At 35.9% G+C, this 14,421-nt stretch overlaps 1 protein-coding gene across 3 annotated transcripts in view; it reads right to left on the reverse strand.

Moving 5' to 3' along the window:
- The window catches only part of gpc6 (glypican 6), a 574,948-nt gene that overhangs the window by 321,874 nt on the left and 238,653 nt on the right, over positions 1-14,421 (reverse strand). The window lies entirely within an intron of this gene.

The following is a 14,421-nucleotide window of genomic DNA, read 5'->3' on the forward strand; positions in this document are numbered from 1 at the left end:
AAGGAATGATTGTTTCATGGTTTCATTTTTCACAGTTCTCAATCTTTATGGCCCCAAGCTTTCTGAAAACAGACCATAAAACATGAGTAATATATTCAAAGTCACAAGATGAAGGCAGGTCTAGTAACCCATAAAAAAGATACTTCCAATCTGACAAATGACCAGTAAATGTTACTTGCTGAGTGGCTCCTGTCCGTGATTAGACCAAGTGCAAACTTGGTGACTTTTATGACATAACCCCTTTATTATGGTCGCTTGTAAGGAAGAGGTTGCCTAATGACCCATGAGTTGTGATCTCATAAAACTAAAGTATGTGTCAGATGAAAAATGTCAGGAAATGAACGGTAAGAGGATCTGACCAGGTTTTGAATAGTTTAATATGACAATTATATCCATAGTAATAAGTCAAGTCAACTGGACTTGCTGGGGCTTGCTGGTTTTCTTGAAAAATGTTTCAGCAGTCAGCCAACTGGCTTTGTTGATTCAGAACTAAAATATGCAAGCCCCATATACCCTTAATGGGCAAATCCATAATGGAGAAGGATCTTGGAGTCCTTGTAGATAATAAACTTGGCTGTAGCAAGCAATGCCAGGCAGCAGCTGCAAGGGCAAACAAGGTTTTGAGCTGTATTAAAAGGGGTATAGATTCACGGGAGTAGGGGGTTATTCTTCCCCTTTACAGAGCACTGGTAAGGCCCCATCTAGAATATGCTGTTCAGTTTTGGTCTCCAGTGCTCAAACGGGACATTATTGAGTTAGAGAGGGTCCAGAGAAGGGCAACTAAGCTGGTAAAGGGTATGGAAAGTCTCAGTTATGAAGAAAGACTGGCCAAGTTGGGTCTGTTTACACTGGAGAAGAGGCGCTTAAGAGGTGACATGATAACTATGTATAAATATATAAGGGGATCATATAATAACCTCTCTAATGTTTTATTTACCAGTAGGTCCTTCCAACGGACACGAGGGCACCCACTCCGTTTAGAAGAAGGGAGGTTCCATTTAAATATTCGGAAAGGATTTTTTACAGTGAGAGCTGTGAGGTTCTGGAATTCCCTCCCCGAATCAGTCGTACTGGCTGATACATTATATAGCTTTAAGAAGGGGCTGGATGGATTCTTAGCAAGTGAGGGAATACACGGTTATGGGAGATAGCTCTTAGTACTAGTTGATCCAGGGACTGGTCCGATTGCCATCTTGGAGTCAGGAAGGAATTTTTTCCCCTCTGAGGCAAATTAGAGAGGTTTCAGATGGGGTTTTTTGCCTTCCTCTGGATCAACTTGTAGTTAGGCAGGTTAGGTATAGGCATTATGGTTGAACTTGATGGACGTATGTCTTTTTTCAACCCAACTTACTATGTTACTATGTTACTATGTTACTATGACTGGTGAAACTTCTTCCTGGACACAGCAAGTCCAGTTGATTTGACTTATTACTATAGATATACCATGACCTGGATGAATGAGAACATTCACAGACAATGTGCCAATTATTTTTCATTTGTACCTGAGATAAACCAATGCAGCTTCAAATGCAATTGTATTTGTATTTATCAGCTGGAAATGTTAAATGAAAACTGAAAGAAACGGTGGATCTCTTGTTTTTTTTTTTTTTCTTCGTTTATTTGGAAGCACAGCAGGGTTTTATAAATGTATTACTCTTTAATGTGTTGTTATTGCTTTAGGATTTGATTCTAATTCCCATATTATCTCCCAGTTCTGCTATATATCGGAATACAACCGTACAAACCAAATGATCATTATGTATACTGTTTCTTATTCAGACATCTGAATATAAATATAGTCATTACTGTAAATAAAACACTGAGTTGACAGTTTGTAGGCACCACCTTATAAAAAATTCATAAATACTGCTGGCTCCTGAACCTTATGAAGACCTTAGAGGAATACATTATACATTTGTACATGTATGTACTGTACATTCATCTGCATCTTTTCTGACTGGTAGAGCATTCTTGATTTACATTAATATTAGTAAGGTAGGTTAAAAAAAAGTCTTAATTCTACTATTTCAAAACTTGCTAGGACCTTGCTACCTTCCTAAGAGACTAGGGGCACAGGTCTGCAATGCAGTTCCTTGCATAAATATTGGATTTTTCACTTTTTCATTACAAATTGAAATTTAACTGACATTTTCCAAAGTTATTCACACAGGATACTTAACCCTTTTATAAATAAAGAGCAGATATTTGTTGTTGCATATGTATTTACTCCTGAGTCAGCATTTGGCAGAAACACACTTGGCTGCAATTACTGCTATGAGTAAATTCTCTACCAGCTTTTCAAATCTTCATCCTGCAGTTTTTGACTATTCTTCTTGGCAAAATTGCTTATGCTCTTGAAATTAGACTGTTGATGACGACCAAATATTAAGACTGAGCTTTAATATGGCCAGAAGACAGGTTGCTGATTTTGAACCACTCCATCATTGCTTTGGCTGTGTGTTAATGGTTGTGGTCTTGCTGGAAGGTGAATCAGCCCAGTCTCAGATCTCCTGCAGAGTCATGTTCACCATTAGGTTGATGGACAATGTTAACGAAACGTCGCGCCTTTTAAGTTTTGACGCTACAAAAAAGGCGCGACTTTTCACGCAAGTTTTAACGCTACGAAAAAATCGCCAGATTTTGCGCAACTTTCGGAATGACTACGAAAAACTCACGTTTTTTCGCGCAAGTCGTAATGGCTACGAAAAACTCGCGTTTTTTCGCGCAAATCGTATTGGTAACGAAAAAGTCGCGATAATTTCCGAAAAGTCGTAAAGGCGCCGAAAAAATCGCAAAAAATACGAAAAAGTCGCAAAATGTTCGTTTTCCAATCGGAATTTTTCCAATTCGGATTCGAATTCGTGTCTTAGTAAATCAGCCCCTTGGTGTTGTGCTTCTGCAGTTAAACCATGTCTGAAAAAGGACAGTCAGTGTTATGGAGACAGTTGTGACCATTTCTTTTGAAAGACGCCATATTAAAAGCAGCCAATCAGTTTTTTTTAACTTAAGTAAAAGTTAGTTGACTACTAAGCTTTCATTTATTTTTTATCACATTCCATAGCCTCTTCACAAAAAGCCAGCTGGGGTTGTTGTCCATTGACCAAATTGGCTGTGGTCTGATGTTACTAGGGGCACTGAAAGAAAAAGAGTGCTGTGGCTTTTTTGGCGAAACGTCTTGAACATTTGCTTGTGCTGCACGTAGTCCTTTATGCTCTTCATTTTTTGGGAGTGTACCAAAATATGCACCTCCTGGTCAGAGTTTAGAGGCCATATTGGTAAGATTCTCTAAAATAACATTCAAGGCGAATCAGCATACATGCATCTTTTCCACATAAATAGGTTCTTTCTCATTTTCTTAATGCTGCCAAATAACTTATACCAATGAACTTGAGATCCCATAAACCCCCTACAGTTAAGGAAAAGATTTAAAAAATTTATGAAATTCAGCAGTTTGGAGAACTTTCTACTCAGACTGTGACTCAATTTATAAAATTTGCTACTGGGTGGACCCTTTGGATATTCTCTTAAGGAGTCCAGATCCTACAAGACACTGGTTTCAGCATAACTCTTATTATTATCACTCTCTTCTCTTACTCTACCCTTACTCTACATTTATTTCAGCTCTCTTTCCTCTTTGTATTCTCCATTCCTAGCCCTACCCAGCCCCATCTCTATCTCTATAAACATATAGTTATATTATTGCCATGATTAAAATGCTAATTTGTTGTTATAGGCTAAAGGGCTATGGCAAACATGCAAAACCCTATAATACACCTGTGATCTATAACAGTATAAGAAAAAAAAAATGCATTTAGCCAATTATTCTCTCCAAGAAATCCTTGATGTTTTTCTTTAATTCTGTACTTAAATGTTATGTACCGTGTGCATAGCTTGAAGGACCAAAAACATCAGTATAAGCGTTAATATTTGAAGAATTGAAGTTCTTGGCCACAACAGAATTAAACCGATGGCAAGTGTGAAAGTATTTAACACTGTTGTGTTTGATAAGTGTTCTGTTTTACAGTCAATAAACTAGGTTTTAAAGAAATCAAGTGGGAGTCTGTAGGCTGCGAAAAGTCCTGGAAATACTCCAGCAGCTAGTCAGCAGCAGGACTTTGATTTGCCTAGAGATATTTATTTGTACTTGGCCACGTATCAGACAAGTCACCTTTATCAAGCAGCTGGGGCAAACAGAGTTCTGTGATCTTGACTTACACATGCTATTGTTCCTTTGATAAAAGAAATTAATCTCTGAGAGCATGTCAAAAATAGATTAACTTTTGGTATATCAAATAGATATATACAACGTCTCCCTCCAGAATATTTTTTTTTCCTTGTCTATAATTTTGTATTCAGACATGTTTAATTTTGGAGCAATTAAGTGTTCTAAGATGAAACCAAAATTATATTGTCTCAGAATGCATTGGGCTGTAAAACTAGCTGTCATCTTTACTTTTTAGGGATAAAACTGTCAGCACTTTACACTGTCTTAAATAAAAGATTCAAGATGCAATAAAACCAGGGGAAAGCTCGTGTTATGTTGTAACACTACAACAAGTCTGTAAATACCTGTTCAAATTTCCCAGAGCTCATCTCTTTTTCTATATTTATTACATTCACTAAGTGCTAGGTTTTATTCTGTGATATTGCTTTTCCTGTACAGCAACATCATTGTGTATAAATGATAGAATGTGACTGCTAGTTCAACCCATCAGTGTTTTCAAAATATTACTGTTTCAAAAGCTAGATATTTTCACACATCTTGGTGGCAGAATAACCTCAAACATTTCTCAGAAATCAGAGCACTGGAAGTACATGAAGACAAGAACAAGTGCCTTTGTCTATTATGAAAAATTATATTAAGCCGTCTAAGGCACACAGAGGTTGGATTTTAACAAGGTGCTATATGCATGGCGGTTGTATGCACTCCTTGAAATATTTTCAAAGGAAAACAGAAAATCCCACATTTTTATACTCAGCGCATTTCTGTTACCATTATGTATTATGCCAACCTATTTATAGAGAATTGTATAGGTCCATATACCTGTATTAATTGTATATGGGGGCTTAGAAACTTGCTTGCAAGATAAGATAAAAAATTATGGATAGTTAGTAGTTTAATAAAAATACTGGAAATGAATGAGTTAACAGTATTTTATACACATTAAACGTTGAGTGTAATTTCCATTTCAGTAGCTGTAAATACTTATGTCAGTATCAACAGCTTTAGAAACGTGTGTTATATTTTCCAAAAAGCGTATAAACATAAGATTAATTCTTACCCAGCCCTTTTAAATATGACACCTAGGGGGCAAGTACACTTAAATGTTGAAGTTGTGTGCCTTTTCAACTGCTTTGCAGGGGGGACTAGAGTGTACAGTGCCATTGAGGCTTCTGTGCTTTCTACCACAGCAGGGAAATAACTGTTATTTAAATTGTATAGGAAATTTCTGTACATGTTCACAACAGGGTGCAAGCAAATTTCAGCATGTATGTTGAGTTCTATTGTACTCTACATGAAGACTGTATTTAATTGTATAATTCCAAACAGCCTTGTCTTCATCCATATACTTCCATACATTGCAGATATCAAGATACAAATGCAAAAGAGTCCCTATTTGATTATATTGAATATGCTATCTTAGAAACTAAGGGAACCACATATTCAGTGGACGGAATATTACGACCCGTCATATTTACATTAAATTTGGATGTAAGGGTGCATTCAGCTCAACATAGAGCAATATGCATCATTTTTGCAATTGTAGTAAATGGTGTTCCTCTGAAATATATTGAATTATTTGAAATATATTGCATCATTAAAGGCTGCTGCAATATCAACTGTCTCAGCATAGGTGTTCTCCATAGACTTCAGTATAATATATACCCTACCATTGATAAATGCCTAGCTGATGCCTGTGAAGAATGGGACATGTTAGCTGGCAATACCACAGCTCTCACATGAACATCTTGAATAGAGTGAATGCAAACAAATAACTACATTTTCATATGTCATGTCTAGTTAATGAAAAATGTGAATATGAAAATATAAGACATAACTATATGTAGTTTTATATAACCTGGTAACATAGAGCTCCAGCTCTCAACACTAATAACCAAATCCTTACATGATTATTACAGTCAACATTGGCCTTATCATTTTCTACCTACAGTAAATTACAATTATATCTAGAGATTACTGCACATGCTTTTTACCTTATAAACTTGATATTGCGAACACAGAAAAAAACTGTTTCAATATGAAAATCTTGTGCTCTTGCACGTTAGTGTAGGAGGAAGGGAGAATGACCCTTGAACAAGATGCTATTACCATGGTTTGTCCTCACATGCTTCACGGCATATGCAAGGGGATTTTATAAGCAGGTGAACTCATAGTTTAAAAATGTCCTATTTAAATCAGCAGATCTGCCCAGATCACTGGCCAGTTTGGCTGCCCAGATTCCTGCTAATTTTAATCACCATTTGTTTAGACTAGTACATATACTTTAGGCAGATTGGGTGCAAATTGCCCATAGCAATCAACTTGAATACTTTTAATGTATTAATGACAGGAGCCCTGGCTGTAGGGACTTTCTTGAAAGTCGTATAAAATCAACATGGTATAAATTCGAATTAAACACGATCATTGCTGTATTTATAAAATGTCACAACAATGCTTGAATCGTTCGTACGAATTACATTCGAAAATCACAGATTTTTCGAGTTGAAAGTACTGTTAAAACTTGAAAAATACATTTAAATGGATGTTCTTACCATGAATAATCTTATTTTTTCCCAGCAGCAATTGCTCCAGCAGCCATTTTAGGAGCATTGGCACCCAATCTTTGAAAACAATAATGTGTTTATGTTTCACTTGAAACAGGGAGAAGCTGAAACCATTGAGGGGACTGAGGTCCCCTTGAAACTGGGTGAAACTGTAAACAATGAGGGTATTAACTTGTCCTTGAAAATGTGTCAATGACTATTCTATTCCTCTACTATTCTAAGCCTCCATAGGACTCAATGGTATTCAACAGATCAAACCTGTTAAAAAAAAATTTTACACAAAAAAGTTAACTAAACATGAATAAATCACGAATAATTGAAGTTTGTTTTTTTTTTCAAAAAACTTTTTTGGGGAACAATAATGAAAAAATCGAGTTCTGGAAAAAACTAATTCATAAATCTCGAAATTATCTAGACATAAAAAATCCGACTTTATCTCAAAAATGCTTAGTAAATGTGCCCCTAAGTCATTCCTATCTGTTGCTATACTGGAAAGGCAACATTATGTGGCATACCGTACACATGTTTCAAGGGTCATTGCATTTTTCAATGAGGATGCAAGTTTTGACTGTTTTAATAAACTGCGGGGGGGGGACTCCTATTGACTTCTACAGAAACTTGCTTTTTTATGTGATGTTTTTATAAAAGATATTCTTAAAATATTTACAATTCAAATTTTTGGGGGAAAAAGCAATCTAGATCTAATGAATCACCCTTGTTGATGTGTAGCTTAGTTGGTTGATCTTGTATAAAGAGTAGTAGTTTTACAAATTTATAGACAGTAATATTTTCAATCTGCAGAATTTAGAATTCAGAATTTATGGGCAAATGTTTTAAATATCCAGCTGAATCATCTAGGCTGTTGAGGGATTCACAGCAGTTTTATATGTTTTTGAACCAATAACACTTTCCTGAAAATTAAAAATATATTGAATTATCTTTTTAATAAACATGAATCAAAGCAATTACTACTGTGCAATTACAGCAAGGAGTCAAACAGATCTAATTTAAAAACGCAAGTGTATGTATGCACAGTGCTTTTATATGCAATCCGCCATGTTTCCCTGACCCGCCAGAATACCAATGTAATTGTGGCTGTGCACAGTTGCATTCGTTGAATTAAAAACCATGGATGATTTTACAAAACGGACGCAGTTGCGTTCAAAACTATTCATGTGGAGATTGAGCTATTGCCAGTGCTTGCCATTAAAATGATTTTTGTCCATTAATCCTTAAGTCTGTGTGCCTGCTGAAGAAGCCGCAATTAAGGTGTCATACACGGGCACATTTTAGCTGGTGATTTGGGTCCTTCAGACTGATTTGGCAGCTTATAGCTCATATAGATCCACTCATTTAGTGACCTTGCCAAACAAGTGGATCTTACTGTGTATGGCCACCTTTACAGAGTATTAAACAATGCTTATCTGACCAACTTTAAATAATATGCATACAGTATAGCATGAATGCTCATTTAATAGCTTCATAGTCATCTTATTTTCTCTGGACATTTTGCGAGGCTGAGTGGAGAGCTATGTCTCGTTCATAAGTGATTTAGGCAGGACAAATACTCTTGGGAAGATAAATTCTCAGATTTTGACTATGTCCTTAATTACAGAGCGGTGGGTTAACGTGAGCTTAAGGAATAATATTATGTCCTTTGTATCAATTAGCTTTATCCTTGGATCTTTAGAAATAGCATGTGATTAAGGCTTGATATGCCTATTGGGTCTGTGCAAAAAAGATTTACATGGTAGCGGTTAACATCAAAGTGTTTGATCTGTTATAAAGCAGGGCTGGCCAAAAACCTAATATTTTTATATAAAATAGCAAATGCTGGCTCGATTATCTCTTTATGACATTCACTGAACTAGTGCTAATTACATGCTCCGTGTTTAATTAACTTCAGCACAAAAGAAATAGAAGTGTGTGTTTAAATAGGATTTTAGGAAATTTAGTCAATATACTTTTCTATTAATAAGCCCTTAGGCACAGACTGGACTAAGAAGCTTAATATATGGGTTATAAAATGTGCAAATGACAAATATGAATTGTTTGGTCTTCAGTTAACTGACTTGTCATGTTACATTTGTTATATGCAGAACATCAAACTATTGTACACTGCAAAGCACTGTCAAATATAATTCTGGCGGAGCAGCAATGTTGCTGACATAGTAACAGTAAATAGGTGCTGAGCTGGTGAAGATATTTAAAAAAAGAAAAAAAAGTGCAAAAGTAGAAACATTTTCAAAGGATGTTACAAAAGCTACGCTGCAGACTTTCTATTGATTTACTGATTTGTGAAAAAGAAACTAAAGCTTCAAAGATTGAGTTTGACTCCTACATAAAATGCCTTGAATTGATCTGGGTCTCGCCATTATTCTGAAAATCTATGGCACAGAGCAGTTGTTTGCACATAAAAAGGTTAAAATGTGGAAACACTAGCAAAATTAATGGATATATAATATTCTCTTGCTGTGCTATCTCATTTGGATGATAGATAAAACTGTACATCTAGAGATGGAGGAGCACTATTTCATTTTACCTCTGGTCAGTGAGAAGTCTTGTATCAACAATGAATTCAGAAAGAGGAGCCTGAAATACGGGGGGGGGGGGCAGCTGTGGCTGTTAAATACCCCTAAAGGAAGAAAGTATGGCCCTTTATTATACAGCATTCAAGGCAAATTGGTAATATTGCCCTACATTAACACTGTAGACCTGCAACTAGAGGCCCGATTGTACGATTGAGTCCTAATACTAAAAATCTGCAATTTTTTCATTAATTTCCATTACTTTTTAGTACTTTGCGACAATTTGTGTGACAAAATCGTATTGTCCCAACGAGTACAAAATTTTCGTTATTCATTCCAGCTTCGGTATCGTGACTTTCCTTGGGCCAGGTTGGAGCTGCAGAGTGCCATTGATTCCTATGGGAGGCTTTCCTTGGGCCAGGTTGGAGCTGCAGAGTGCCATTGATTCCTATGGGAGACTTTCCTTGGGCCAGGTTGGAGCTGCAGAGTGCCATTGAGTCCTATGGGAGCCTTCCAAAAACATGCACAGAAGGTTCAAAGTCAGAAAGTTTTTCGCACCCTTTATGATCGTTTGGATACGAACATTTCGGAACTTTCGGATCGTACCACAATATTTTCGTACGACCGCAATGCGATCTGAAATTTTCTTATCTAATACGATTTTTCCCACTTGATAAATCAGCCCCCTGGAGTAGCAAACCATAGGAACAAATTATAATGTTGCCTTTATTAGTCTTAATTCAGTTGACTGCTCAGAGTTAATAGCTGGTTTCTAGCTCTGGGTTACTACTCTAAAATAGCATTAAACCAGTCTTGAATTTCTAGTCATGTGAAACAACATTTCACCTTGGTACTCACTGGTGGAGGAAAACTGCAATAAAGCATTCCTGTGAGGTTATGAATGTTAGACTGGCTTCTGCTGCCAATAAAGGAAATACCATGGTATCCTGAGAAATAGTTAGTATTTAAAGATTTTTTTGTTTACACAGTGCAGCACAGGGTAGAAGAAGACTCATACACAGTTTTACATCTCTGTTGGGACAAGCGGTTTGATTGTTAGTTATCTGGCTTTATGAAAGGGCACGTTATACTCTGAACTTCACATATGTATAACTTATCTGCACTCTGGGGGGCTAATTTATTGTTCAATGAGGGTTGGGGTCAGGTAAAACAAGGTAAAAACAAAAAAAACAAACAGCTTTACTTACTCACAATCCCTGCCTCTTTTCTTTTTTTGTGAATTCTTGTTTGTTCAATCAAAGCTAGAACCAGCCAGCTAAAACCTCACAAAACCTGGCAAACTTATTATTCTTTTGGGGAAAAAAAAATCAGCAATGAGATTTTCACATGCCTTTTTTAAACCTTGTTTTAACTGATCTTAAATTCAACTGGCCACATGCAATTTTAAAAAAGGGTGGAATGTGCCGTTACTCAACTGTGTTTAAAATTCACAGTAACTTCAACATCTATGTAATTTCAGAAGGAATCCGAGACACCCTTGCAATTCTGGGGAGGCCTGAATGGAATTTTTCTCCAGTCTGTTCACCTGTTGCTTCTAAAAGGGTTTCTGATTTAAGATTTTATTCTCAAACGGGGGTCCAAAAGAAAATATTTTATATTTGTAATCTGAAATATTACATTCCACTTGTAAAGGTTAAATTTTCAACATGTTTTTGAGATACAAGTAGCTTTAAAGGTTATGGAGAATTCTTGGATTAAAGGGATTCTGTCACAGGAAACGTTTTTTTTTCAATAGCCCTCCTCCTTTAGATTTCATTTTGAAATGTGATGTGAGGCTATATATGTTGTTAGTTTCCTAGGTGCCCTCAGTCATGTGACATGTACTCTGATAAACTTCAGACACTCTTTACTGAACTGAAGTTGGAGTGATATCACCCCCCAGCAGCCAATCAGATAACAACTCCCTGACAGTGGCATTGGTAAAAATTCTCCCATGCCCCACCTAATCGTAGATATGATAACAGCACTCAATAGTAAAAATCCAACTCCGGCTCACCCAATTCATGACTTATAGTTACACTGAGTAGGAGAAACAATAGCTTATTTGAAAGCAGTTCTAATGTGTAGCGCTGGCTCTTTCTGAAAGCTTCGGATCAGAAACAATGACCTGACATGGCTGCCTACACACCAAAATTACAACTAAAAAAATACATTTTGTGGTTCAAGAATAACATTTTAAATGATAGAGTGAGTTATTTGTAATGTACACACTGTTATTTAGTACAGCATAAAAATCATGACATAATCCCTTTATATTAGTAATTCAAATACAAAACCAGACATCTAGACACCAGACAAATACAAAATTATGACATCCCTTTACATTAGTAGCTCAAATACAAAAGCAGACTTAATTATGACACTTGCTTGCAACACTGATGATGGGAATACCTGTTGATACCTGCAATCTTAACTGTGAGGACTAGATGTACGTCTTAATGAAAAATGTGAAAATCACCTTATAATATGAAAGCTTTGAACACTGTATGTGCATCATCATTTTAATTTAACTTTTATTAATTTTGAACTAAAAAGGCACCATTTGATGCTTGTGAAATGAAATTTGGATAGCAAATGTTAACACCCACGGGTACAAAATGTTCTGTTAAGAAAAGACACCAGCAGGTTATCCAAGAACATGAATCTTTAACCACAGACTCACCTTTTGCTGCTAGGATAGGACAAGATGTCTGACAATATATTTCACACCTGGAGAGCTTTCTCTACAAAATATACTAAGTATGCTCAAACAGGATTAATGTTGTTTCAGAAAACACTTGATATAATTTTTGCAAGAGCAGAAAAGGGCAATCTTTTCAACAATGGTAATTAAATCGTGTTCTGAGTAAGTTAATTGAGGTCAAAGATACAATTATACATGCCACTGACAAACTGTCAAATGCACTGTGGCGTCTTTTCTTCTTTGTGTTAGAGACAATTCGATATTGTGCAACCAAATGAACCCCACAATATTCAAAGAAAGATTAAGAGTTCATTATATATTAATTTTATATGATCAATCCATCTATATTATTCTGTGCAATAGGGTTAAAGAAAAAAAAAATGTTTGTAAAAAGTGCTGTGAAGCATCTGCTCAGTACAAGCCCCAAGTAACATCCTAAGGCCCTAAGCATTTTAGGGCCATAATCCCTGAGGGAAATTTACCAAAGAACACATTCTTGTGCAAATTAAGTATGACCCACTTAACACCATATGACACAGGGAATTAGTCACATACACACCTGAGCAAACCCTGTAAAGCTTTGCCTACATGAAGCAGTGCAAACAGAGGACCTGCTTTTTGGGGGGTGCAGAAATAGAATATTAAAGTGTTACAAAATTGAAACAAATATGCACAAAGCTGTGTTTGAGAAAAACGGGGAATTTGCCTGCCACAGATTTAGTAACCTTGAGATGGGATCAAACCACAAATTTTCTCTCCATTGCCCTGTGTGTGTTGCATGAAAGTGTATCCCAAAGGCATATTTGTACTACTAAAAACTCACTGACATTTCCCCCTATACCTTTGCCTTACAGAAGCAAAATCACATTTGGTGGTAATATGTTTATAAAGCAGTTATCATAAAGGGCATTATTAAGCTTAAACTATTACTGTCATAGGGACACATGCTGCCTTCACACATGAATTGAAGTGCTTCATCAGCAAAATCCTACACTGAAATCTGAAAAAAATGATTTTTTTTTTATATTTCAATTAAAAAAATCTAGGGAAGCTATTCCTTTATTTTCCATGAATCCCCTCATTCTTGAGAATAGTTCTTTAAAAAAGCTGCAGCCTTTCTTTAGTGCTGCCCTCAAACCTGTCCTACATTCTGGCCACTGCAACACTGATAAAGAGTGATAAACAGGCACAACCATTCAAAAAATATTATTCATTAACTTTTATTTTCACACATTTATTTTCCCCCCCTTTTCATTTTTTTTAAACAAAAAACCCTCCCATCTGAAATCATCTTGTAATCCTAGCAGTTATGGAAAGGAAACATTCTATTAGTGAATGTAACAAAGCAGAAAGCTAATATTTAGATTTTACAATTGCAAGTCAGAAGTAGAACATTCAAATATTTATCAAAGTGGTTTATGCTTGATGTTACTGGTAAATTAATACAATATAAATAGATTATCAGTGTTTGGGAATGAAATAATATTATCTTTCCTTTATTGCGCTAAATGATTTCACAGTTATCAAAGCAAGAGCAATTCTGGACAATACAGATTGCATACGAATTGTGATGTTGGTAATATTTTAAACTTTGAAATCATTGAATATTGAGAAAATAGTGAGACAGGAGGGAAAATTGGTTTTAGATTTACTGGAGCAAGATCGGAACTAATGTACAGTTACCTTTATAAATACTGGGAGTTGAGCAACTTTTCTCCCAATCACTGCATTAACACTTAGAAGTCCAATTAAAACATCCCAGCTGTATTTTTCATTTTTGAACAGATTCATCTCTGTATTATAATGAAAGCTCCCTGCACTGCTGAAATCATGTTAGATCTGACTTTATCCAATTGCTCGATAAATATTTTATACAGACATAAAAATCCTGCAGGGCGTACTCAGGAGGACTCAAGGAAATTTGTGAAACCGGAGTTCACTGTAATTGCTCTCAGCACTACAGACATTATTTGGACACGTCTTCCCTAGGAATGTTGCATATATTTTTAATTACACTCTCTGAGGGTGTAGCAGTCCACTGCATTGAAAGAAATAACATATGAACAATGCAGCAAAGCTACTAACCAGATAGTACTTCAAAATGCCATATCCACTGCACAAAAAATAAAGATTTGCTGTACAGGTATGGGATCCCTTATACGGAAACCTGTTATCCAGAAAACTCCGAATAGACTCCATTTTAATCAAATAATTCAGAATTTTAAAACTGATTTCTTTTTTCTCTGTAATAATAAAACAGTACCTTGTAATTCATCCCAACTAAGATATAATTAATCCTTATTGGATGTAAAACAATACTATTGGGTTTAATTCATGTTTTATTGTTTTTTTAGTAGACTTAAGATATGGAGATCCCAATTACGGAAAGACCCCTTATCCGGA

This window comes from Xenopus tropicalis, chromosome 2, assembly GCF_000004195.4.
Source record: "Xenopus tropicalis strain Nigerian chromosome 2, UCB_Xtro_10.0, whole genome shotgun sequence".
Lineage (NCBI taxonomy): Eukaryota > Metazoa > Chordata > Amphibia > Anura > Pipidae > Xenopus > Xenopus tropicalis.